Raw genomic sequence first — 5,940 nt, 5'->3', positions numbered from 1 at the left:
AATGGCCATTCATTTCCAAATGCACTCATAGCTATGTGATGCTGAATTGGCCTGTCTGTGTGGAGCACTGGTGGCAGTCAATCACACTTCGGCTGCTAACCACACGGCCAGCAGTTTGCAGCCACAAGCTGCTCCGTAGGAGCAAGATGAAGCTTCCTACTCCCCAAACAGTTACCGTCTCAGAAACCCAACGGGCAATTCCACCCTGTCCTACAGAGTCACTACAGAGTAGGACTTGACCGGGTGGCAGTGTTTGGTGTTGGTTTAACTATAGATGAGGGGCTTTCAAAAAGTTTATGGAAAAGTTCCATTATCTTCTAATTCAGTTTTTTCTATGGACTTTTGAAGGCCCCTTTTACATCTATACATATAAGGAGACCTAGCTCAGTGGTTAAGTGCTTGGTTGCCAGTCAAAAGGTTGGCAGTTTAAACCCACCAGCCACTCCATGGGAGAGGAATGCAGTCGTCTGCTTCTGTAATGATTTACAACCTGGACAGTCCTGTGGGGGCAGCTCTCTTCTGCCCTATAAGGTCACTGAGGAATGGGATCAATTTAATGGCGGTGGATTTGGCATGTATACATATGCACACACATGCATGGCATATTTAATATAAGCACTAAAGGTTTATTAGCTAAATGTTGAAACTAGCGCTAACCTGTTTTGGGAGATTAGGCAATTATAGAGAGAAAGCATTCTTTTTCTTTTTTTAATTGACAAAGGAAATAACTGTCGAGATAATATCAATCTTCTGACAGTTTGTTTTATTTTAAATGAAAGAAATGTATAGCACAGATTTGATTGCACAACTCTTTCCATGTTGTGTTTTGTTAAGAATTTAACTTTTGGCTTCTGGCTAATTAAGAAAAATCTCAGTTATAATAGCAGTGTACTTTTTATTGTACTCATCTCTAATGACTCACGGGGAAGGGAAGGTGCTCTAACACAGTAGTTCATTAACAGCTATGTGTTGATTAACGTGAGTAAACGTTAACAACGTGAGTAACGTTGGACGATGGCTCTAGCAAGCAGTAAGTCAAGGTGGCTCTGTCATTTCGCTCAGTCGTTGTTCATTTTACTTGTTAAAAGTGCATGGAGCCTCGACTGTGTGCCAGGCACCATTCTAGGAGCCAGAGGCAGGCAGCACAATCAACACCAGAGACAGGGTTCTCGTCCTGGAGGAACTTGTTCTAAACGGGGAGGCAGGTCAAAAAATCAACAAGAAACCTCTGGAAACATGGAGTGCCATGATGTGGAGGGAAGTCAACAAAAACCACAGAGGTGCCCCTGGGTGTGCAGGGTGGGGACAAAGGAGAATCATTCCCAAATAGAATCAATTGGAAAATGCTTACCTATACTCAGTTCCTGGAAGGCAGGCACCAAGTTGGATTGACCTGTCTCTTTCCTACCGAGACCAAGGAACACAGAACTCAGCCAAATCTTGGTGCTCGGTAACTGCTTGTTAATTTAATTGCATTTTGTAGGGTTGGCTCTGCCTGATCTAAATGAGTGTGTCCCAGGCGAGTCACCCATGGGGGTTCCGGTTCTTCACGTGCCTAGGGAAACAGCATCTTGTTCACAACTGCTTCTGGCTGTGTTGGATTCCCCAATACCTAAAGTAAGCCCAGGCTTACTTGTATTTATTTACTAATTGGTAGTGATCAATTTCTTCTTTTTTTTTTTTTTCATGACATCAAAGATTCTGCTTCTGGGTGTGGCTGGCATCTGTCTGTCTCTCAGACCACAGCATCTTCCTAGTAAGCAAGATTACCATAGGGTTACTTGTACTTACCTCGAAGTCCATCATGAACAATTTCATATGTTTTTCACACAGGCTAGTAAGTAAGCACAAGCAAGCCTGTGTTTGCTTTGTGGGGTAATCTGTTCCTGATTCCCCAGAGCATGCTTTATAGATAGGTGTCCAATGAATATTTCTTAAATGAGGATTTGTTTTTTGCATGCAGAATTTCCTTAGGTCTACAGATGACAGCGAGAGCACCACTCCATTTGTAGGAGCCCGTGTGGAATCCCCTCGGACCGTGGCCCAGCGAGGGGAATGCTTTGGGTATGAGAGAGTGCATTGCAGGGGGGTGATGGCAGATGCAGTGTAGGTTAGTTACAGTGTGACCCTCTGTCAGTTGATTTCTCCTTTGATCACAGTGTGTTTGCTCTCACTTTTGCTCTTTTCTGCTTTCCTGACTGAGGGTTTTCTCGGTTTTATCCTGTCGTTGTTCTTGGTTTTTCTGTTTTGTTCTCATTTTGTAAACTTTTCTGTATATGAAATCCAGGATAGGTTAATCTGTAGAAGCAGGGAATATATTAATAGTTTCCTGTAGGCAGGAAAGGTTAGCAGGAAATAGGGAGCCAATATCAAATACCAAGAAGAAGAAATGTCCTGGAATTGAAGATTATACAACTTTTAAAAAAATAAATAATTATCTTGCCCTGTCCGATGTCTCCCTTTACCCACTTTTCTGTTGTCCATCCCCCAGGAAGGAGGGCAAGATATGACAAAATGATAATTTATAAATTATCAAGGGTTCATGAGGGAGGAGACAGAGGGGAGGGAGGGGAAAAAATGAGGACCTGATGCCAGGGGCTTAAGTGGAGAACAAATGTTTTGAGAATGATGAGGGCAATGAATGTACAAATGTGCTTTACACAATTTGTATGTGTGGATTGTGATAAGAGTTGTATGAGCCCCTAATAAAACGATTAAAAATAAATAAATAAATCATTTTATTGGGGGCTCTTACACCTCTTATAACAATCCATACACCCATTGTGTCAAGCACACTTGTACATTTGTTGCCATCATCCTTTCAAAACATTCTTTCTACTTGAGCCCTTGGTATCGGCTCCTCACTTTTTTCCTCCCTCCACCACCCTCAAGAACCCTTGATAAATTATAATTATTTTCATATCTTACACTGTCGGCTGTCTCCCTTCACATATATGAAATGTAAATTATTTGTCAATGAAACCTTTTAAAACCTTCTCATTGGTACCCATAGGCAGATGTGGAATAGAATGATTTTCCAGTTAGAACTACGAAATAAATAGACAGCTTTCAGAAGGGTTAGGAAAGGTTTAATTTCCTCCTCCCTCTCCCTTTCAAGGAAGAGCCTTTCTTAGATCAAGAGCAGTTGCACTGATTTCCCCTTTAAGTGCAACATGATGGTGTTCTCCTGAAACTTTCAGGTGTGCCTTGAATGAGAGAAATCAGGTCACAGATGTACAATGTCATTCTAGAATCAGTAAAATGAAGAAGAGATTAGAGCATTTTAGCGATGGAAGGGAAGGGAAACACTGGAAGAGAAGGGTGAAGAGGGTGACTCCCGATCATAGATAGTTGTCCGTGATGGTTTTGGAAACCTGTTTTAGGCAAACACTCAAGATTTACAGGATACAGGCAATGTGTGGTCTAGGCATGCAAGGATATTGAATTGAGAAAAGACTGAGAGAGTTGACTGAGCTGTGCTTCCAAAAGAGAAAGACAGGAGATACCAGAAGAGCAGAGAACAAGGATGATCACCCCAGAAGGGCAGCAGGAGAGCAGTGTTGAGACAGAGCCACAGAGATAAGGGATGGAATAAGAATGGCCATTAATCTCTGAGTTAATGATTGAGCAGGCAGTTTGACTGAAAGGGTGCTATCCCCATTGATAACTGAAAGGACTCATAGAACAATGGTTTCTGAAGTGTATTTACTCATCATAAAGACATGATGTTATATGAAAATTTTCTTTTTCCTCCTGAGTTTATAAGAGAACTTCTTTCCCCCATATTCTGGCATCTAGATGGGGCCACAAGACTGGTTCTGGCCAAAAAATGTGAGTTTTAAGTGGTAATGATCACTTCCAAACCTGACCCATCTGAAGTAGATTTTGTTCAGTTTCTCTGATATTTGAGAGTAGAGATAGCTTTAAGATGGAAGGAAACAATTTCTGAGTGAAGAACCTAAACAGGGAAGGTGATGATTGGTTTTTGTTAAAAGAAATCATTTTATTGGGGCTCATACAGTTCTTATCTCCATCCATCCATCCATCCATCCATCCATCCATCCATCCATCCATCCATCCATCCATCCATGTGCTGCATAACCACCAAACCTCTTGACTGGTTGAGTGAAAAGCCATGGTGCCTGTCACTAAGAAGGCAGCTGAACACACCACTTTTCATGTGTGTCACTCTCCACAGTCCTGGGAATAATCTAGACCACACATCAGATTCCTAACAGGCTTTCCTACTGTCTTCCAAGGCTCTCATTCCATTGCTTCCACCTGTAAATTTTCGCATCCCAGTTAATGTTCCAGATCACTCAAACTTTCAATATTTGGATCTGTTTTGGTTTGGCTTTGTGCCACGATCTAATTGTTGTGAACTGATTATAACTGTTTTGAAGGGCCTTTGGGGGTGGGAGGCTCTCCCTTTGAAGATTATGAGCTATGGTTGAATCTCAGGGCAAAGTCTGAAGGCAGTTTCAATGTGATGAGCCAGCCTGGCTCGACAAGAGGCTACTGCATCCTTCCAAAGGTTCAGGAAAGGTGCCATCCCTTCTCCACCATTCTCTAAAGAGCATGTCTGTTCTCAAGCTGGGTGGGACTCTCGGGCTGACATAAGGAGGAATGCAGGTCAGTTTTCTCCCAGGTCCATAAGCAAAGCTGTGCATTTGACTAGAAAGGAAGATGAAGGGGCTGAGTAGGGTGCTATTAGGGACCATAGGCTGGATAGCCTCTCCCCACCCAGGTCTGTTCCCTTTTCTGAATCTCCTCATCCACTTCTACACCCTCAGATGGGAGGTGGGTTGGAAGCTTTATAAAAGTCTCCAGTCTTTCTGCCAAGTGTGCCATGAATACTATGTGCAAAATGATTATCCCATTGATTCATACTAGAGCTCGGGGGGTGGGGGGCAGCTGTTGGGTGAGTGAAAGATCAGAGGTTCAAGCCCACCAGCCACTCTGAGAGAGAAAGATGAGGCTGCTTAGTTCCATAAAAAGTGACAGCCTTGGAATCCCTCTATAGCATTGCTGACTCGGAATGGACTTTATGGCAGTAGGCTTATTATTCTATTTTTTAAATATCTTGATTTTAACTAACATTACTAATACATTGCATAGGTGTCATGAACTGGTTAGGCAGATGGATGTGTCAATATAGGAGGGCATGCAAAACTATAGGGAAGCTTGGCGTTCTGGGGGAGAGTTCAAAGAAAATGAAAAGACACTGGTTGTACCTTGGACACGGGTTTCTGTTTTGATGTCAATCTAGTCTCTCTGTCTGCTTAAAGGGCTTGGAGAAACTTCAGGGGAAGTATGGCTACTATTTCGGGTTTTCTAGGCATGCTAGAGCTTCTGCCTGCCAGTTGGTCTCCTTATGGAGGCTTGCATGTTGCTGTGAAGCTAGAAGCTATGCCACTGGCATTTCAAGTACCAGTGGAGCCACTCATGAGGATCAAATTTCAGTACAGCTTCCAGATGAAGGTCGATTGGGAAGAAAGGCCTGGTGACGTACTTCAAAAACTAACCAATATTGATCACACAATCTTCCGGCTGGCTTGCTTTGGGCATGCCATCAGGATCAATCACCGGTGGGGTACCTGCTGGGTGAAGTTCAGGGCCACTGAGGCAAGGGAGACCCTTGGTAAGATGGTTCCGTTGGCACAATAGCTGCAAAGAGAGAAGTGAGCAAGCTGAGGATTTTGCGGATGACGCAGGGTTAGTTAGTGTGGTATTGTCGTATACACAGCGTCTCCATGAGTCATACTCCACTTGATGGCAGCTGTCTGTCTGCCTGCTTCCTGCTCTATCCAGAAAAGACTACGATGGTCTCACCTGAAAGTCATGTGAGTTACTAAATCACAGTAAGGTTGGAGCAGCTCGTGTCTTCACTTCCATGCGCTCCTTTGGAAAGGTGAGGGGGGAAGAAAGGCCACGAGGATT

Source organism: Echinops telfairi, unplaced genomic scaffold (assembly GCF_000313985.2).
Source record: "Echinops telfairi isolate 266 unplaced genomic scaffold, ASM31398v2 ScPeMD7_3533;HRSCAF=4204_1, whole genome shotgun sequence".
NCBI classification, from domain to species: domain Eukaryota; kingdom Metazoa; phylum Chordata; class Mammalia; order Afrosoricida; family Tenrecidae; genus Echinops; species Echinops telfairi.
Note: the sequence above shows the minus strand (reverse complement) of the source record.